The sequence below is a fragment of the Chiloscyllium plagiosum genome, chromosome 11 (genome assembly GCF_004010195.1).
Source record: "Chiloscyllium plagiosum isolate BGI_BamShark_2017 chromosome 11, ASM401019v2, whole genome shotgun sequence".
Classification (NCBI taxonomy): domain Eukaryota; kingdom Metazoa; phylum Chordata; class Chondrichthyes; order Orectolobiformes; family Hemiscylliidae; genus Chiloscyllium; species Chiloscyllium plagiosum.
In genome coordinates, this window is record NC_057720.1 from 84,640,973 (window position 1) to 84,663,228 (window position 22,256).

The following is a 22,256-nucleotide window of genomic DNA, read 5'->3' on the forward strand; positions in this document are numbered from 1 at the left end:
TACATTGTTTATGGACCTGTCATAAGATCCGTAGATATTAGACTAAAGTAGCAAGTACCCTGATAGAAATTTTAGGAACGGAAATTAAAGTGGACCCTTTATCTCTCCTTTTGGGCTTTTCGAACTTTCCCTCTCTGGACATGTACGGGAAGAGACTATTTTCTATTCTTTCTTTCTGTGCAAGGAAAAATATTTTGGTGAACTGGGTGGCTGAGGGCCCCCCTGGACTTTCAAATTGGCACAGATTAATTATGGAATGTATTCCCCTTGACTTCCTTACAAATATGGTGCACCGAAAGACCGAATTATTTTATAAAATATGGCAGCCCTTCTTGAATTACATAAATACAGATATTTCGGCTATCCTAACAAGGGCTTTTATTTAATTGAGATTACAAACCTGTCTGGTCCGGGGCCCCTTAGGAGAGGAAACCCGTACGAATACGGGTTTTATTACATCTGATGTTAACACATTCCGAGCATGTAAGAGACTTAAATATACATTCTGGTTAGTTGTAGGTTAGATTAGTAGATAGTTGAGTTTTGTTTTTTTTTCTTTTTCAGTTTTTTTTTCTTGTGTTAAATTTTGGCTATTGTATATTTGATTTAATTGTATGTCAATGTTTATATTTGAGAGTTTTGTTTATTTTTGTAAACTTGCAAAAATGTTAAACTTCTAATAAAAATATCTATATAAAAAAAAGAAATAGCATAAAGTTGGACAACAGTTTTATGTACAACACTGTCGCAATTTTCTCAGCAAACTTTATCAAGTATAGAAGGGTGACGCAGAAACATTTAAAACTATGAATTCTGGGAAAATCTTAACTCAGTGGTTTCTTTGTGTGTTCACAAGCACACAACTTAATGCTCGGACCAGTCCCAGCATGCACAGTTTCTCAAAGCAGAAAAAATTACTTACCAGTCTGGGGGAAAATATATTCTAGCTATCACTTCCTGAGCAAATGACAGTTTGGTGTTTACTAACACAAGATGACTGAATGATTGTTCCCACTATGTGTATTTTCTAAGTTTGAGAAAAATTATGGAACTGGATAATTTTATCTCCTCAGTCCATCCTAAAAGTAGAAATTCCCACTGAGGTAAATTTCTTTACTAATTCCAGTTCCCAACATTCATCTTCATTGACGTTAAAAGTTAAAAATTGTAATTAAAGAGAAGAACAATCAGAAGTTCAGTATTAATAAGGAAGGTAATTCATGCCATTCCAGCTCACCGACCATGAAAAAAAAACTGGTTTGAGCCACCCCCAACAAACCACAGCATCAAATCATGCCTCGTATTAATCTGGCATATTTTATCTCAACGAAATTACACAGAGGTCCATCACTGAGTAGTAATCAATGTGCGAAGAGTGTCTTGGGAAAAGTCCCAAGTTTAAACCTGCCCCACCTTATACTACCAGCCAGTTCTCATCTCACAACAGTATAAAAAGGGAAAAAACGTTCGCACTCATGAAAGTGTCAAGAATGAGAAAGCACAGATTTGAAGTATTCAGTGAAAGAAGTAAAAAAAAGTAATAGGAGGAAGATCTTTTTCACAGAGCGAGTGGTTAGATTCTGGAACGCATTGGTTGAAATTGTGGTGGAGGCAGGCTCAAAACAGGATTAGACAGAACTTTGAAAAGGAAGCATGTGCAAAGGAGGCGGAGGAGATGTTGAGAGATGTGAACTAGCTAGTACTAGAAGGTGGTATAGGTTTAAACTTGGGACTCATCTCAAAACATTCTTCACAAACTGATTACTACTTAGAGTTGGACTTTACATAATTTCTTTGAGATAACGTGCTAGAATAATACAGGGCGAAATTTGATGCTGTGGTTTGTTGGGGTGTCTCAAGCTATGATGGATGAAGCAAGAGAATGGCAGTAGGTGTCTTGCTCATTTGGGGAACCAGCACAGGTAATGTGCTGAATGGCCTCTTTCTGTGATTGAGGTTTCTTCTCACAGAAATTACTGAGTAACGATCAGAAACTAGAACCTTGGCTGACTCTGTTCTCTTCAAATCCAAGGACTACATTCAAATGTATATTCCCATCACTGCCCTGGCTAAATTTATTCAAGTCTGTACATTCATGCTGTAAAATGGACTGAATGTGGTGTGGAGAGTTTTTTTTCCCATGTAGTTGTGTTTGCAGAGCTTTTGGAGGGGGCTACACGTAGATGGCCTGAAATAAGTTTGGATTTGTTTTAAATTCAATTATTCAGATAAGTGGTTGATTTTATGTAAGAATTATATTTTTGATGCTTTTTATTTTATTTCTTTTTGTTGCATTCTTAATGTTAATTCTTTGGGTATGGAAGGGTAGCTTATTTTATATTGCAAGTTACCTTGTTTTAGGCTTAATGACATTGAGGGCATACTAGAGACACAGAGATTTAGTGAAGTGATTACTCAGCAGGATAAGACAAATACAGAGGAACCTCAATTATCTGAATCTCAATTATCCGAATAACAGATTATCTGAAGGAGATCTAGAGTTCCTGATAGAAACAGTACATCAAAGAGCTGTTTCAAACCTGACTGTGTCTTTTGCTTACAATGATTAAAAACCACCTCAGCTCACAAGGTTGGGATTGGGAGGGGGGGGGGCGCTCACACACACTGTGCTGTTGTCTAGTCTCCTGAACGGGGAGCAGACTTCGCAGAAAACTCCGAGCTCCAGAGGAAATCAATTAACCGAATTATCAATTATCCAAACAAAATAGTGCCCATCTATCTCGCTCGACAAACGAGGTTTCTCTGTAGATGGGTGACTATCAGTAAAGGTAAGGATCTGTTCAGGAGTCTCCTGTGGTTATTCCTCTCTCAAACAGATGCTCAGTTTTAGGTACTATTTTCTGAGAGGAAAACAGAAGAGGCAGTCAGATCTTGGGCAATAAGAAAGAATCTTAGACTGGGTTTGACTAAATTTCAAAGAATAATTATTATCAGAAACTATCCTGTCAAGATGTGGACTGGGGTGGACAAAGTCAAAAATCACACAACACCAAGTTATAGTCCAACAGGTTTATTTGGGAGTACTAGCTTTCGAACAGTGCTCCCAAAGCTAGTACTTCCAAATAAGACAGACAGGAGGCTGGAAGAACATGGCAAGCCAGGCAGCATCAGGAGGTGCAGAAGTCAACATTTTGGGTATAACCCTTTTTCAGGACTGGGGGTGCAGGTAGGGGGAGCTGCAGATAAAGGGGGAGGCTGGGCAGGGTGGTGAAGTGGGGATAGGTGAAGTCAGGCAGAGTGTACAACCTGGTTGGTAAATGGGAGGGGGGATGAATCCGGTTGGTGGCAGGGAACAGTGAAAGGGAGGGGGAGGGGCTGGGAAGGGAGTCGAGGGATGGAGAGGGAGGTTATTCCAAACAAACCTGCTGGACTATAACCTGGTCCTGTGCGATTTTTAACTTGATCCTGTGAAGGGCATAGACAGGAGATTCTGCAGCAGGATTGTATGTTACTTTCCTAGTGGAGAAAGTGAGGTCTGCAGATGCTGGAGATCAAAGTTGAAACTTTATTGCTGGAACAGCACAGCAGGTCAGGCAGCATCCAGGGAACAGGAGATTCGACGTTTCGGGCACAGGCCCTTCTTCAGGAATGAGCAGAGAGTGTTCAGCAGGAGAAGATAAAAGGTAGGGAGGAGGGACTTGGAGGAGGGACGTTGGAAATGTGATAGGTGGAAAGAGGTCAAGGTGAGGGTGATAGGTCGGAGTAGGGTGGAGGCGGAGAGGTCAAGAAGAAGACTGCAGGTCAGGAAGGGGGTGCCGGGCTGGAGGGATTCGGCTGAGCCAGGTGGGGGGAGGGGGGATGAAGAAACTGGTGAAGTCCAAGTTGATCCCCTGCGGTTGGAGGGTTCCCAGTCGGAAGATAAGACGCTCCTCCTCCGACCGTCGGGTTGTTGTGGTTTGGCGGTGGATGAGTCAATGACCTGCATATCCTTGGTGGAGTGGGAGGGGGAGTTGAAATGCTGTGCCACAGGTTGGTTGGGTTGGTTCGTCCGGGTGGCCCAGAGGTGCTCTCTGAATTGCTCCGCAAGTAGGCGGCCTGTCTCCCCAATATAGAGGAGGCCACACCGGCTGCAGCGGATGCAGTAGATGATGTGGGTGGAGGTGCAGGTGAATCTGTGGCGGATATGGAAGTTTCCTTTGGGGCCTTGGAGAGAAGTGAGGGGGGAGGTGTGGGCGCAAGTGTTGCACCTCCTGCGGTTGCTACTTAGTATCTACATGAATGAGCACATGTAGATACTAAGTAGCACAGTAAATAGAAAGATAGGTGAGGATCGTTTTGAATTTGCAAAGAACAAGTTAGTTAGAAAAGACAAACAAGAGCAAGTCAGAATTAAGTAACTCTGAAGAATTAAATTGGATTTACTTATCTATGCTAGTTAAGATTAGATTAGATTAGATTACTTACAGTATGGAAACAGGCCCTTCGGCCCAACAAGTCCACACCAACCCGCCGAAGCGCAACCCACCCATACCCCTACATTTACCCCTTATTACCTAACACTACGGGCAATTTAGCCTGGCCAATTCACCTGACCTGCACATCTTTGGACTGTGGGGGGAAACCAGAGCACCCGGAGGAAACCCACGCAGACACGGGGAGAACGTGCAAACTCCACACAGTCAGTCGCCTGAGTCGGGAATTGAACCCGGGTCTCTGGCGCTGTGAGGCAGCAGTGGTAACCACTGTGCCACCGTGCCGCAATTAACTATGTGTTCTGTCTGTATTGCTCGCAAGACAAAGCTTGATGAAGGGCTATTGCCTGAAATTTTCCTGCTCCTCAGATGCTGCCTGACCTGCTGTGCTTTTCCAGCACCACTCTAATCTAGACTCTGATTTCCAGCAACTGAAGTCCTCACTTTTGCCTAAAGCTTTTCACTGTGCCTTAGTACACATGACAATAAATTCAACTTAATTCAATTCAATTTCAATGCAAGGGGTCTTTTAGGTAAGGCTATAACAATGCATGTTTGGAAACATGCACTGGCAGCTCAATGTTCCAGGTTTCAGATGCTATAAGGAGGATAGAAAGATGCAAAAGAAAGGGGAGTGGCGTTTTTGATTAAGGAAAATATTAGTACTGTAATTAAAGAAGATGTTTCTGAAAAATCACCCAGTGAAAATATATGGGTTGAAATTAGAAATAAAAAAGGAATTAACAGTTTGACAGGATTGCATTAGAGAACACCCCAATTAGAACAGGAAAATTAAGGAAAACATATGTAAAGAGATCACAAACATATGCAAGAATAATAAGGTTGTAATAGTAGGTGATTTTAATTTCCAAACATTGAATGGGACTACCACAGTGTTAACGGTTTCGATGAAGAATTTTTAAAATGTATTCAAGAAAATTCTCTTTATCAATATGCAAATGCACCTACGAGAGAAAGAGCAAAACTTGATCTCTGCTTGGGTAATAAATTAGGGCACAATTACTGAAGTGATAGTCGGGGAACATGTGGGTCTGTTGATCATATTTCTATTTGTTTTAAAATAGTTTTGGAAAAGGAGAAGCCTTCAAAAATTTTCATTTAATTTTAAATTGGTGTAAGGCAAATTTCAATAGTATGATTAGATTAGATTCCCTACAGTGTGGAAACAGGCCCTTCGACCCAACCAGTCCACACCGACCCTTCGAAGAGTAACCCACCCAGAACCATTTCCCTCGGACTATTTGACCTCACACTATGGGGCAATTTAGCATGCCCAATTCATCTGACCTGCACATCAGAGCACCCGGAGGAAACCCACACAGACACAGAGAGAACGTGCAAACTCCACACAGTCACCCGAGGCTGGAATTAAACCTGGTATCCTGGTGCTGTGAGGCAAGTATGAGACAAGAATTTTCAAAAATTGATTTGAGTAGGCTGTTCGCAAATAAAGGGATGCCTATTAAGTGGAAGGCTTCCAAAAGTGCGATAACACAAATTCAGAGTCATTGAGTTCTGTTAGACTGAAAGGTAAGGCCAGTAGGATTAGAGAATAATAGACCAAAAAAGATAATGAGTTCTGTTCAAGAATAAAAGGTATAGACAACTGGGTTCAAATTAATTTCTTGAACAGTGTAAACTGTGTTGGGGCATTCTTAAGAGGGAGATCAAGAAGACAAAGAGAGGATATAAGATAACCTTGGTTAATAAGGTTAAGGATATTTCAAAGAGATTTTACAAGTACATTAAGAGCAAGAGAACAACTACAGAGAGATCAGGGCCCCTTAAAGATAAATGAGACCATCTTTGTGTTGAACCGAAGGAGATGGGAGTGATATTAAATGAATATTGTGTGTCATTTTTTACTGTGGAGAAAGAAATGGAAGCTAGAGAACTCAGAAATGAATGCTGATGGTTTGAAAACAGTTCACATTACAGAAGAGAAAGTGCCAGAGGCCTCAGAAAATATAAAGGTAAATAAATTTCCAGGACCTGATCAACTGTTTCCAAGGATTTTGTGGGAAGTTAGGAAAGAAATCACGGGTCCTCTTGCAGAAATATTTGTATCACATGTTACCTAAGGTGAGGTGTCAGATGACTGGGGAATGGCTAATCTTGTGCCTTTGTTTAAGAAGGGAGGTAAGGAGAAGCCTGGGAACTATAAACCTGAGAGTCTGACTTCAATGGTGGGTAAGTTGTTGGAAATGATTCTGAAAGATAAGATTTATATGCATTTGGAGAGGCAAGGAATGATTACGTATGGTCAGCACAGTTTTATGAAAGGCAAGTTGTGACTCAAACTTGATTGTGTGTTTTGACGAAGTAACCAAGATTATTGATGAGGGTAGAGTGATAGACATAGTTTACATGGACTTAGTAAAGCCTTTGACAAGGTTTCACATGATAAACTAATCAGTAAAGTTAGATCACATTGAATTTAAGGTGAGCTTGCTAATTGGATACAAAATTGGCTTAATGACAGGAGACAAAGTGATGGAGTATTTTTTCAGACTAGAGGCCTGATCCAGAAATGTTCCACAGGAATCAGTGCAGTCCACTTTTGTTTGTCACTTACATCAATGATTTGGATAAGAATATAGGAGGAATGGTTAGTATGTTTGTGAATGACACTAAGATTGTTGGTATGGTGGACAGTGAAGAAGGCTACCTAAGATTACAAATGATTTGGAGATGGGTGTTGGACTGGGGTGTACAAAGTTAGAAATCACACAACACCAGGTGAGAGTCCAACAGGTTTAATTGGAAGCACACTAGCTTTCGGAGCGATGCTCCTTCATCAGGCTCCAAAAGCTAGTGTGCTTCCAATTAAACCTATTGGACTATAACCTGGTGCTGTATGATTTTTAACTAGATTACAAAGAAATCTTGATCAATTAGGTCAATGGGTTGAAGAGTGGCAGATGGAGTTTAATTTAGATAAATTCAAAGTATTGCATTTTGTTAAAACACACAAGGGCAGGATTTATACAACTAAAGGTACAGTCTTGGTAGTATTGTACTTAGTGGTTCAGGTACATCATTCTTTGAAGTTTGCATCACATATAGATAGGGTAGTTGAGAAGGTGTTTAGCAGATTTATCTTCATTGCTCTGACCTTTCAGTGTCGGAGTTGGAACATTATGTTGAGATCATACAAGAAGTTGGTGAGGCTTCTCCCAACTGCGCCCAGTTCTGGTCACCTTGTTTTAGGAAGGATATTATTAAGCTGGAGAGGTTTCAGAAGAGATTTACCAAGATGTTGCTAGGAATGGAGAGTTTGAGTTATAAGGAAAAGTTGGATAAGCTGGGATCTTTTCAGTGGAGCGTAGGAGGTTGAGGGGTGACCTTATTGAGGTTTACAAAATCATGAGGGGTGTAGATAAGGTGAATGGCAGGTGTCTTTTATCTAATAGGGGATTTCAAGATAAAGAGACATATTTTAAGGGGAGAGGGGAAAGATTTTAAAAAGATGAAGGGCAATTTTTTTAATACAAAGAGTGATTTTACACAAAGCGAGTGAAATGAACTTCCAAAGTAAGTGGTGGATGTGGGCACAGTTACAATGTTTAAAAGGCATTTACATAAGTACATAAGAAATGTTTGGAGGGATATGGGCCAAGTGCAAGCAGATAGGACTAGTTTACTTTGGGATTATGGTCGGCATGGACTGGTTTGACCGAAGGGTCTGTTTCCATGCTGTATGACTCTATTCCAAATGTCAAAACTGAGACCTCCTGAGCCAAAGAGCAAACTGAATACGCAATTCGCTCTTTTAAAAAAATACAAGTCAGGGTCATGGGTTGTATGCAAACACGTCATTGTGTACGATCAACACCTTATCTGTCTAAAACAGATAAAGGGACAAACTGTTTGATACAATCTGCCAATCTTTGGGACATATACCCTACATACTTTGTGCTTAGTCTGGCATGCAGAGATTTCTTTTATTCACTCGCAGACATGGGCGCTGGCTGGCCAGCATTTATTGTCTATGCCTGGTTGTCCTTGACAAAGTATTAGTGACCTGCCTTGTTAAACTGCTGCAGTTCCTGTACTGTGCCCAGGTCCGTCTAGTTCAATTCCTTTTTTGAGATATTTATTTCACTTTTCAATTTGAGCCATTTTTGTGGCTTTATTGTTTTAATACATGACAGCATCATGCACAGCACTCATCTCTAACACACCCGCTCCATAAACTCATTTAAGTGGAAACAGTTTAGCAACATAATCAATGACACCACTGAACACAATTATCTTCTCTGAAAATGAACTCTCCAAAAGGTGAGTTTATTTTTGTGCATGATTTTATTTATTTGCATCCCACATCAAGTGGTAGGTGGCAACTACTGAGTTCCAAACACTATACTCCAAGCTCTCCTGCCTCAAGCCAGAATCCAGCAGAGATACTGAATTTTGAAAACATGGCTAGCCAATCTAGCATATGCATTGGAGGATTCCAAACAACCTATTCAACTTTCACAAACACTGCAAACATCTGAATGCAAGAGCTCAAAGCGAACCGAAACATACGTGTAAAACCACCAAAGGGATGTAAATAGTCAAACTAAAAGGTGTCTTAACAAAACGCATGTTATTTATGATGGAATTCCCATCCTCTTATTTGAAATCAGTTAAAAATTCTGATTGGACATATGTAAAAACAACAAACTGCTGGATAATATAAATTATAGGGGTCGATCTCATGGCTCATTGAGCCTGAATACGTACAAAAGCATGCCTTTATACACGACCTTAACTTTAACCAGTTCCACACAACATTAATTAGTACAATGGTTGAGCTATTAGCTACAACCAGTTTTGTATAAGCTTGTCGCTGAAATAGGGCACACCAAGACCATCCTGCAAGATAATGAGTCCACTGATCCAGATCAATTATTGCTGTATATTGCACAATCCCACGATTAGGTCCAAAGCCACCACTTTCAATCGTGAAAAATATCCACTCTACCTGGAGGCATGTACTGGCAGCTACATTTCTGGCCAATCAGGGAGCAATATGGGCAAAATAAAACTAGCAATCCAAGTTTAAACATCCTGCCTAAGTACCAGAGCTCCTCAAGATCCTGAGTTATTGCAGCCAAAGCAAGGATAAGCATCATGGTGAGCTATCAAAAGTTCGAACAAATACTGGTAATTTCAAGTATAGGTGACAATCCAGGAAACCAAGGACAACTGGAGTTAGTGTCAAAGTAGAAATATACTGACAATGTTAAAGTTGTAAATCTGCCAATTTCTCCCCAGAAGACTAAATCCCAGGACAGTGTTTTACACATATAACAGATGCCCACAGCACCCTGTGAATTGAATACTTTGGAAGAGAAACCTGCATAATCCTGAACATGCTGGGTTACATTCTCATACAACTATCACCAAAACAAAATAAAGTAATTTTAATAATTTTACATTTTCAAGAGAAGTTAAAGGTTTGGGACCTGTAGCTAAGTAATGTTAGGTTTTAGCAAGTTTTGAGAAGACTTGTAGCTCAGGTTGCGTTTCTGGATGTACGTTTGCTCGCTGAGCTGGAAGGTTCATTTTCAGACATTTCGTCACCATTCTAGGTAATATAATCAGTGAGCCTCCGGTGAAGCACTGGTGTTAGTGACCACTTTCTATTTGCATGTTAGGGTTTCCTTGGGTTGGCAATGTCATTTCTTGTGGTGATGTCATTTCCTGTTCTTTTTCTTAGAGGGTGGTAGGCGGGATCCAAATCGATGTGTTTGTTGATAGAGTTCCAGTTGGAATGCCATGCTTCTAGAAATTCTTGTGTCTCTCTATGTTTGGCTTGACCTAGGATGGATGTGTTGTCCTTACTCATCTGTAAGTAAGGATACTAGTGAGAGTGGGTCAAGTCTTTTGGTGACTAGTGGGATGTTCATGTATCCGAGTGGCTAGTTTTCTGCCTGTTTGTCACAGTTCTTGCAAAGTATTTTGCAAAGGACATTTGTTTTGTTAATGTTAGATATTTGAGTGACAGATAATACTATTTTGAAAGTCTGAAACTACATAGACTGGAATGGGTAACAGAAGGTTACATTATTATTGACATACACTGCAGTCGCTGAATCTAAGTGTGTTTCATGGATCATAAAACAGTAATAAACCAATAGTAAATTAAGAAATTAGATCAATCTAAAGGAAACATTTTCCATACAGAAGATAATGAAAAAGACAAGTCAAACAAAGAATGGAAAGCTTTTTAAAAATGTAGGAGGGAGTAGGAAAGCAAGCTTGTAAAAAGCAAGCGATAATGAGAGCCTTCTCTAATCAAAATAGGCCAAGAAAGTGAAAAAATCAAGCCTGCAGTGAAATAATTCACACACTAAGTACGCTAGCCTGTTTCCAAAGGTTAAATTTGAGATTGAATAACTTTCAATTGGGTTTATACAATCTCGGAAATAAACAAATAATCCCAACCTAACTATTTATGTTGAAGAATATCGAGGGAAGCTAAAGAAGAATGAGAAGGTTTAGACACTGACACTGAATGCATTCGTGAAAGTAAATTAGCAATAGATAACTGGAGGGTCACAATAAAAGAAAACAGAGACCAGTTAGGAAATGTGGCAAAGAGAGGGAGAGAAAGAGAGATGGAAGAGCAAAGAGAGCAATAGAGAAAATTACAGGGGCAAAGAGGGAAGGAGAGGGACCGATAGAGAGGAAGGGGTTTAAGTTGCATTGTGGTAGAAAAAGGAAGTGATTTCTGGTGTTATTTTACATTGAATAGCAAATCCTGGTATGAATGGCTATCAGCCTGAAAAGCAGTCTGAAAAATTGATTATTTTGATGGTTCCATTGGGCATTACATACTTGTGGCACCTTTTGGGTACTGGGGCTTGATTATCAGTGCACTCCTCCCAATGACGCTGCAACACTACATACTGAAGCAAAACCTGGTGGCACCGGGTGTATTCCAATAAAAGCACATACAGAACTGAAGTAATTTTGATTCAATCTCCGGTCTACATGATATTAGCAGATGAAGGTACATTCCCAAACATGGGGGGAAATAAAGTCTGACTACTGGAGTGACTAATAATGCTGAACACTTGATTTGGATAATTTGCAAAGCCAATACCATATATTGTACCTGACATTAGTATATAGCAGCATTCCTTTGACATTCTCTACACACATGCTAACACTAAGAAAATAACTGAAGTAGCTGTACAACAACTAATGTGTGAGGAAGGCAATCTTGTCAGACAATATCGGTCATCCCCTGAGATACTACTTAGTTTGTCGCATTAATAACAAAACCATGGATAAACAAATACCTCCTACATGCCTCCCAAGTGATAATCTATTAAATTATAGTTCAGTTTGTTTCATTAAGTCTGTAATTTGAAGTCATGATTTGGAGATGCCGGTGTTGAACTGGGGTGCACAAAGTTCAGACAGAGAACACAGGGGGCTAACACCTTCAACATATTGTCTAGCTAACACCCATCGTTACAGTTAACCGGAGAATGCAAATTTTAAAAAAAATTGTGATTTACACATGAAAGAAGTGAAACTATCATAGTATTCTAACAGATGAAAGCCTCATCACAACAATTAAGGTGTTATTCAATGTATAATTTCAGTTACATCACACTGTAAACGTTTGCTGTAAATTCTGTGTCTGATAATTGTGCTCTCCACAACCACCTGATGAAGGTGCGATACTCCAAAAGCTAGTGTGCTTCCAATTAAACCTGTTGGACTATAACCTGGTGTTATAGGATATTTAACTTTGTAATTTGGAGGGAATTTATGGAGCACTCAGAGGAACAGAAGTTAACCAGGTCCAGACAGCATAGATGTCTAAAGAGCAAGTCAAATAATTATTTGATGTGATGAGAAAATAGATAAAGGAAACATCATATACTCATTACACTGGATTTTCCAAGTATAGACATTGCTTATGAAACAATCGGCAAATTGAAGTGCGAGATGTTGTCTCAAAAGGCTTGAGGAATCATGCAATGCATCCGCAGATAGTACTCAGATTGTCACTGGAGGGAGAGAATATTTACAACGTGCCGAACAAGTATGCCCCAGATAGAACTGAGATTGCTCCATCAAACTTTGAATAATATTAAATGCTGCTTACACGTATTTGCAAAATCTGTGGATAACTATAAGCATAAGACACAGCAAATGTCTTCTGCTCCAGACCAAAAATTCTTAGTCAATTTACAGTCAAGTTTGGACCCTCTGAAGAAACAGGCATCCAATGGATTTAACTCAACCATAAAGGAAATGACCAAATTTCCAAACAAAATAACATGATTATGAGATTCTCTACTTATTTGCTGATGAATCAGATCAATCTTGGTTTGCAATCACATTAATGTTTCATGCATAAAGGCAAAGGGAGAATAATACCTCCACATTTTTGTTTCTTCTGTTCCATTTAAAACATTCACAGATAATGAGGTTCTTTACATTAAACTTAAATTACAGAAGTGATATCTGACAATCATAAATTTGTCGGAACTCGAAATCATAAATCTAGAGTTAATATTCAACAAATGTATGAAGCTAAATTGAAATGCTAACACAAGCTGGAAGCAAAGTAGACAGTATGGCAGTGTGGTGAAAAAAAGTATGGGGATAGTCAGGTCATAGTCAGATAAGCAGATGAGATACCAGAACATTTATTAGTTGATATACAGGTATATGGTTTGCTTGAATTAGTCTATCACCTCTTGCGTAGTACTATTTCCTTTTCAAATGAATGTTTATATCTCTAAACTAGTCCATATGATATCTCTTCCCTAACATCTCTGAAAATGTGGAGATGTAATCTTTCCAGATCATGAGTTTTAATTGATAGCAAGATGAGGAAAAAACACTTTACACAGAACATCATCAAATTAAGAAATTCCAAATCATAATTCAGAAGTACTTCTCAAAAGCACTTGCTGCATAAAAATAGGGAAATTAAAAAGACTGTCAGTCAATTTCTCACAACCATATATGCAAGGAGACAAGTAGCAGTGCATGCTCCAAACTAAGCAAGACTCAGGATCTGCAGTAATTTGCTTCTACTTAAGAATAAAATGGCAGGCAGGGCAAGCTAAAGAGGATTAATTCAGGGACAATTTTGAACATCAATTCCGATGATAATTTGCAAAAACTTAGCTAGTTTATGGTTGGACAGACAAATTTAGGGAATTTAGGAAGCAAAAGCTGATTACAGGATGCTGCTGTAATCTACACTCAATGCTCTTACTTATAAAGGAAAGCATACCAAACGCCTTCTTCACTATCCTATCTATCTGCGACTCCACTTGCAAGGAGCCTCACGGCTGCCTTAAAGAACTCCATCCAGCCTACAACAGTGCTTTTGCTCGACCCTGTGTTGACAGACATTGAATAAAGAAATCTCTAATTACAAGATTTTCTATTGACCATGATATATTTCCTGTTCCATTTTCTTTTTTAAGTAACCCAATTTGCCAACAAACTCACTCAAAAATGAAAATCTGTTCCACATTTAAAGCCAAGTCAGCTATTATTTTAATTAATAAGTGGTAATAGTTGTTAACTAAAAAATGTGAAGCACAGGAAAGTGGCTAAATAATCTGCTCTGTTCCTATGTTTCCTAAGACAGTGTTATCTGACTTGCGCATTAGTACATGGTCAATTGATTAAAAACATGTGCTAATTTCAAATAAAAACAAAAAATTACTAGAGAAACTGTTCTGAATAAGGGTCATTAGACCTAAAATGTTAACTCTGCTTTCTCTCCAGAGATGCTGCCAGACCTCCTGAGTTTCTCCAAGAATTTCTGTTTTTGTTTCAGATATCCAGCATCCAAAGTTCTTTATTTTGTTTTGTACATGTGATAAGTTGATACTCTTCATGAGAGATTTTAATCAATTTAACATTAGGCTCCGATGTCAGCCAATTCACTTGAACAGGTGATTATAAATTCTGACATGGTATGGCTGTGCAAAAGTAATAATAGAATCCTACAAGAATACTTTTAAAAAGTGCCTAACTTTATTGATGTATGCAACTAACTTAAATGTGTTGAAATAATTTAGTTACTGCTATACAACTGGATACTGCACGTAGATTAGTTTTACAATAAAAATATTCTGACAGAGGTGATATCACAATGCAATGCACTATGGCTTATCTTTGCTCCGGTCCCTCAATCTAATTTCAGCCCTGTGAAATTGTTCCAAGATTAACCCTATCCTTTGCATTTATATTTTGTGTTGTCTGGCAAATACGGTGACCTGATCAGAACTTTGGCAAGTATCAAAATGGCCAGTTGTGGTACAGTGGTAGTACTCTCACCTCTGAACCAGGAGGTCTAAGTTCAAGTCCCACATACCCCAGAAGTGTGTAATACCATCTCTGATCTGGTTGACTAGAAAATCTTAAAATTCTATTGGACACAATGCCAATTCCTTTGCTTCTATTTGCGTAACAAATGAGCAAACAGTTTTGTTTTGTAAATCTATCCTTGTTAAATTAGCTGCAGAATCACTCTTACAGTTAAGGAATGAGTATATAACAGTGGTCAAAATCACAAGTGTTAACATAAGTGGAGCAATGAGGAAAGAAGCAAATTAAAAACGGTGTTGACAACTAGTTGAAAATAAACTGTCATAGAAACGAATTAAATACAGGAGATTTTATCTTCCCATTTCAATCTGAAGAAAAAATCCTCAGAAACTTGGCTGTTCGTGCTACGTGCCCCTGAGAATCCATCACCCCCTACATTTTCCAAAACAGCATACCTGTTTGAAATGGGTCTATCCACAAAAGACTCATGCACTAGCTGCCTACCTCTCTTACCCTTCCTGGAGTTAACCCATCTATGTGACTGTATCTGAGACTTTCCCCCCTTCCTATAACTGCCATCCATCATATACTGTTGCTGTTGCAAATTCCTCATCGCTTCTATCTGTCTCTCCAACCAATTCACGCGAACTGATAAGATTCACATCCAACAGCATTTATGGCAGATATAATCCGCAGTAACTCTCTTTAAACTCCCACATCTGACAAGTAGTACATATCACTGCAAAGGCCATTTTTGCTCCTTCACAATCTACAGACCCAGAAAATAATACCGTCTTATTCCTCTGCAAACACTGCCAGGTTAAATTAATAGCTATGAGTTATATTTTAAGTTTAATCAAGAGACTTATCTCCGAAAACACATAATCAAGAAAGAATCCACTATGCTTCTATACTCACTACTGCAGCCTTTCTCTTGGACAGACTTAAAACAACAATTAACTTATCTGATTCTGTGCTGCAAACTTCATCCAACAGTTCCTGAGATTAGTTGTGAATTTCACTGTTTGTTAATTTTCCCAGATGCACTCTGATGTCCAGCTTTACATGAATTCAAACAGCAAAGGCAGTAACTGTGCAGGTCCTCTCTCTCTCCTGCACTGTCCGCACCATGTGCTCTAATGCAACGAGAGGTACATCGGCTTCCAAGACACCAATTGTGTTAGGGGATTCTGTAGTCAGAGGTACAACAGACGTTTCTGTGGGCAGTAGAGAAAAAGCAGAATGGTATGTTGTTTCCCTGGTGCCAGGATAAAGGATGTCTCAGAGAGGGTGCAGAATGTTCTCACAGGGGAGAAGGGCCAGCAGGAGGTCATTGTCCACATTGGAGCCAACGACATTGGAAGGGAAAAGGTTGAGAATCTGAAGGGAGATTACAGAGAGATAGGCAGAAATTTAAAAAGGAGGTCCTCAAGGGTAGTAATATCTGGATTACTCCCAGTGCCACGAGCTAGTGAGGGCAGGAATAGGAGGATAGAGCAGATGAATGCATGGCTGAGGAGCTGGTGTATGGGAGAAGAATTCACATTTTTGGATCATGGGAATCTCTTTTGGGATAGAAGTGACCTGTATAAGAAGGTCAGATTGCACCTAAATTGGAAGGGGACTAATATACTGGCAGGGAAACTTGCTAGAACTGCTTGGGAGGATTTAAACCAGTAAAGTGGGGGGGGGGGGGGACCAGGGAGATAGTGAGGAAAGAGATCGATCTGAGACGGATACAGCTGAGAACAGAAGTGAGTTAAACAGACAGAGCAGACACGGACAAGGTAGGACTAATAAATTAAACTGCATTTATTTCAATGCAAAGGGCCTAACAGGGAAGGCAGATGAACTCAGGGCATGGTTAGGAACATGGGACTGGGATATCATAGCAATTACGGAAACATGGCTCAGGGATAGGAAGGACTGGCACCTTAATGTTCCAAGACACAAATGCTACAGGAAGGATAGAAAGGGAGGCAAGAGAGGAGGGAGAGTGGCATTTTTGATAAAGGATAGCATTACAGCTGTGCTGAGGGAGGATATTCCCGGAAATACATCCAGGGAAGTTATTCGGGTGAGACTTAGAAATAAGAAAGGGATGATCACCTTATTGGGATTGTATTATAGACCCCCCAATAGTCAGAGGGAAATTGAGAAACAAACTTGTAAGGAGATCTCATCTATCTGTAAGAAGAATAGGGTAGTTATGGTAGGGGATTTTAACTTTCCAAACATCAACTGGGTCTGCCATAGTGTTAAAGGTTTAGATGGAGAGGAATTTCTTAAGTGTACACAAGACAATTTTCTGATTCACTTTGTGGATGTACCTACTAGAGAAGGTGCAAAACTTGACCTACTCTTGGGAAATAAGGCACGACAGGTGACTGTGTCAGTGGGGGAGCACTTTGGGGCCAGCGACCATAATTCTATTTGTTTTAAAATAGTGATGGAAAAGGATAGACCAGATCTAAAAGTTGAAGTTCTAAATTGGAGAAAGGCCAATTTTGACGGTTTTATAAATATATTAAGGACAAAAGGGTAACTCGGGAGAGAATAGGGCCCCTCAAAGATCAGCAAGGTGGCCTTTGTGTGGAGCCACAGAAAATGGGGGAGATACTAAATTAGTATTTTGCATCAGTATTTACTGTGGAAAAGGATATGGAAGATATAGACTGTAGGGAAATAGATGGTGACATCTTGCAAAATGTCCAGATTACAGAGGAGGAAGTGCTGGATGTCTTGAAATGGTTCAAGGTGGATAAATCCCCAGGGCCTGGTCAGGTGTACCCGAGAATTCTGTGGGAAGCTCAAAGTGATTGCTGGACCTCTTGCTGAGATATTTGTATCATCAATAGTCACAGGTGAGGTGTCGGAAGATTGGAGGTTGGCAAGCATGGTGCCACTGTTTAAGAAGGGCGGTAAAGACAAGCCAGGGAACTACAGACCGGTGAGCCTGACCTCGGTGGTGGGCAAGGTGTTGAAGGGAATCCTGAGGGACATGATGTACATGTATTTGGAAAGGCAAGGACTGATTCGGGATAGTCAACATGGCTTTGTGCGTGGGAAATCATGTCTCACCAAACTTGATTGAGTTTTTTGAAGAAGTAACAAAGAAGATTGGTGAGGGCAGAGCTGTAGATGTGATCTATATGGACTTCAGTAAGGCATTCAACCAGGTTCCCCATGGGAGACTGATTAGCAAGGTTAGATCTCATGGAATACAGGGAGAACTAGCCATTTGGATACAGAACTGGCTCAAAGGTAGAAGACAGAGGGTGGTGGTGGAGGGTTGTTTTTCAGATTGGAGGCCTGTGACCAGTGGAGTGCCACAAGGATCGGTGCTGGGCTCTCTACTTTTTGTCATTTATATAAATGATTTGGATGCGAGCATAAGAGGTACAGTTAGTAGGTTTGCAGATGACACAAAAGTTGGAGGTGTAGTAGACAGCGAAGAGGGTTACCTCAGATTACAACAGAATCTGGACCAGATGGGCCAATGGGCAGAGAAGTGGCAGATGGAATTTAATTCAGATAAATGCAAGGTGCTGCATTTTGGGAAAGCAAATCTTAGCAGGACTTATACACTTAATGGCAAGGTCCTAAGGAGTGCTGCTGAATAAAGAGACCTTGGTTCATAGCTCCTTGAAAGTGGAGTCGTGGGTAGATATTGTAGTGAAGGCGGCGTTTGGTATGCTTTCCTTTATTGGTCAGAGTATTGATTAGAGGAGTTGGGAGGTCATGTTGCAGCTGTACAGAATATTGGTAAGGCCACTGTTGGAATATTGCGTGCAATTCTGGTCTCCTTCCTATCGGAAAGATATTGTGAAACTTGAAAGGGTTCAGAAAAGATTTACAAGGATGTTGCCAGGATTGGAGGATCTGAGCTACAGGGAGAGGCTGAACATGCTGGGGCTGTTTTCCCTGAAGTGTCGGAGGCTGAGGGGAGACCTTATAGAGGTTTACAAAATTATGAGGGGCATGGATAGGATAAATAGGCAAAGTCTTTTCCCTGGGGTCAGGGTGTCCAGAACTAGAGGCATAGATTTAGGGCAAGAGGGTAAAGATATAAAAGAGACCTGAGGGGCAACTTTTTCATGCAGAGTGACGTATATGGAATGAGCTGCCAGAGGATGTGTTGGAGGCTGATACAATTGCAATATTTAAGAGGCATTTGGATGGGTATATGAATAGGAAGGGTTTGGAGGGATATGGGCCAGCTGCTGGCAGATGGGACTAGATTGGGTTGGGATATCTGGTCGGCATGGACGGGATGGACCCAAGGGTCTGTTTCCATGCTGTACATCTCTATGACTCTAGGACTCTAAATCAACAAGTTATCGCACTATTCTGATGGGCTGCAGTATTACTACTAACTGACAACGGGTCAAGGATAATGCGTACAGACTATAAAATATAAAATAGTGGGTATTATAATTATTGTGCAAGCAAGGTCAAAGAAACATGACCACATTAAGCAAGGAAAATTTCTCAGTTATAGAAAATAGAAAAGGTATAATAATGTAGAGATTTCAAGGAAAGACCCAGCCCCCACACACATCAAATTGAAGATAGCAAGTAGATTAGTATTAATTAGGTGTGTGAATTATTTAGTAAATCAATTTAGCAATTAAAATCTGCAATACATTCTGTTGTTGGTGTTACTTTGCCAGTTTCAAAATAAAATTATAAAAACATGACATAACTTCAGTAGCCAAAAGAAAAAAATCTGCATTGTTCCCATCTTGGACATGCAACCAAAATTATTTTGCCACCAAGCCCAATGAAAATAAAGTTCAGGCCTTGACACAGACTTGACTCAGCAAAACTTAAAAGTTGGAAAATCTGGACTCAAAGGGAGAAGTAAAAATATCCCAATTTGAATATGACACAAAGCTGAGTGGAACAGTGAACTACGAAAAGGATGCAAAGATGTTCTAGTGTCATTTGGACAAGCTGAATGAGAAAATGCCTGGGAGATTGAGTATAAAGTAGATATCCACTTTGGTAGCAAAAACAGGAAAGCAGATTATTGCAGTAAAGAAGGCAAATGGTATAATAGTCTTAAAAACAAGAGGATCCAAATAAAGACACAGGGATGTCTTGCTGCCTTGGTGAGACCATATCTGGATTTGTCTCCTTATCTGAGGAAGGATGCTCTTGCTGTAAGAGGGAGTGCATTGAGGGTCTGCCAGACCGATGCTTGGCATAGCAGAGCTGACGAATGAGAACAGATTGACTGAGTTAGGTCTTTACTTACTGGAATTCAGAAGAGTGTGTGAGTGACTGAGAGAGAGAGTTTCCTACAAACTAATAAAATTCTAGCAGGACTACATAGGGTAGATGCAGCAAAGATGTTCCCATTGGCGGAGGAGCCCAGAACCAAAGGTCACTGTCGAAGGATAAGAGGAATACCATTTAGGACTGAGGTGAGAAGAAATTTCTTCACCTAGAGAGTGGTAAGCCTTTTGAATTTGCTACCATAGAGAGCAGTCAGAGCAAAAATATTGTATTATTTCAAGGAGGAATGGGATATAGTATTTGGGGCCAAAGGGATCAAAGTAAATGGGGGTGAAGCAGGTAAACTATTGAGTTGCATGATCAGCCATGTTCATAATGAATAGTGGAGCAGACTTGAAGGACCAAATGGATTATCCCTGCAACAATGCATAGTGGAGCAGATTTAAGGATAAAATGGCCTACTCCTGCTCCTGTTTTCTATGTTTCTATGTACCAAAAATCAAACAAGTTGGTTGGGAAAGTTGCATTATTGAATCAGGTAGCTTCACTAATCATTTAGTTCTTGTATTCTCGAGGAGATTAACAACAGGAATGTTGTGGTACAGTGGCAGTGTCCATACCTCTAGGAGCCAGACACCTAGGGTCAAGTCCCACCTATTCTGGGGGTTTGGGGGGGGTTTATAACATCACTGAGCAGATTGGTTAGAAAATTTTTCAAAACTCAACAAGGTATGGGTGATAACCATGATCATTTTCGAACAGTAATTCAGGCAAAGTCAAAAATAACAAAGAAATGTTGAGTCCATCTTTATAGATCATAGAAAAGTTTCCAGGAAAATAAAATTCAGAACAAAGAAATGTAACAATACAGTATTTTTAAGATTTTTCTAGACGATATAGAAGTGTATCCCAATAAATAAGAGAAACACACAAGACAACAATGATCAGTGTTAAAAAATGTGTGCAAGCAGATTTTTGTCAATGCAACGTAGCGAGAATCAAATGTTGTAGCAAGACAGTCTAAACTGCTTTTCTCAAAAAAACTGCATGTATAGCAGATAGAATATTCAAAATTAACTATCAAAGCAAAACCCTCAGGTTCTGGAAATGTGAACTAAAAACTGAAAATGCTCAAGTCAGAGAGCATCTGTACAGAGATAGTGGGCGGCACGGTGGCACAGTGGTTAGCACTGCTGCCTCATAGCGCCAGAGACCCGGGTTCAATTCCCGACTCAGGCGACTGACTGTGTGGCGTTTGCACATTCTCCCCATGTCTGCATGGGTTTCCTCCGGGTGCTCCGGTTTCCTCCCACAGTCCAAAGATGTGCAGGTCAGGTGAATTGGCCATGCTAAATTGCCTGTAGTGTTAGGTAAAGGTGTAAATGTAGGGGTATGGGTGGGTTGCGCTTCGGCGGGTTGGTGTGGACTTGTTGGGTCGAAGGGCCTGTTTCCACACTGTAATTAATCTAATCTAAGAGAAACAGAGTTACAGTAGATCGATGACTATCATTAGAGCTTTCACCGATTTTAAACATCAACACTGAAATAGCTTAACTAAAGCTTAGTTAAATCATGTAAGAGTATTAAAGAATCAGGAAATGTCAAAATAATTTAACTGTCACTTGATAGTAAACAACTTAAATACTGTTGAAGTCCATTGCCAAGCCTTTTGTCCTGCACTCAAAAGACAAACACAGAATGCCAATTTTCAAACAATCACAACAAGTTATTCAATAGACAACATTGCAGCCAACCAAAATCAACTTGTCAACCAGTCATCCAAACAAATCTTATCCTGGAAGGACAGTGTTTCAAGAATCAAGAAACAAAAAATTAAGGAAGTCATTTTGCATTGCTACTGCCCAATGGCTATACAAGTGGTAATTTTCACTAATAAAAATAACGAAACCAGTCCAAACAACATTTCACCCAACATACAACAAGCAATGTTATACATGAATTTCAGTGCCAAAACAATGCCAGGTATGGAGGACCATATATCTCAGCAATTGGCAACATCATTGCCTATTATGAATAACCAAAGGCACGAGTACAGACAGCATTCAATCAGTCCACACTTTGAAATCTAAAACAAAGGTCCACTGCTTGATGTGATTCTGCAATGGGGTAGCACCTGCTGTACAATCATATGCGTGCCAATAACTATATTAACAGCTAATTTACTGAAACCAGTTCAGCTTGTAACTGAGCCGTTTACATTTGCTATAAGAGTACATCCATAAGCAGGAAATAGTT

The 22,256-nt window shown here is 39.9% G+C and overlaps 1 protein-coding gene across 7 annotated transcripts in view; it reads right to left on the reverse strand.

The window, feature by feature from the left end:
- ralgps2 (Ral GEF with PH domain and SH3 binding motif 2) overlaps window positions 1-22,256 on the reverse strand; it is a 519,857-nt gene that overhangs the window by 414,777 nt on the left and 82,824 nt on the right. The gene's annotated exons all lie outside the window — the stretch shown is intronic.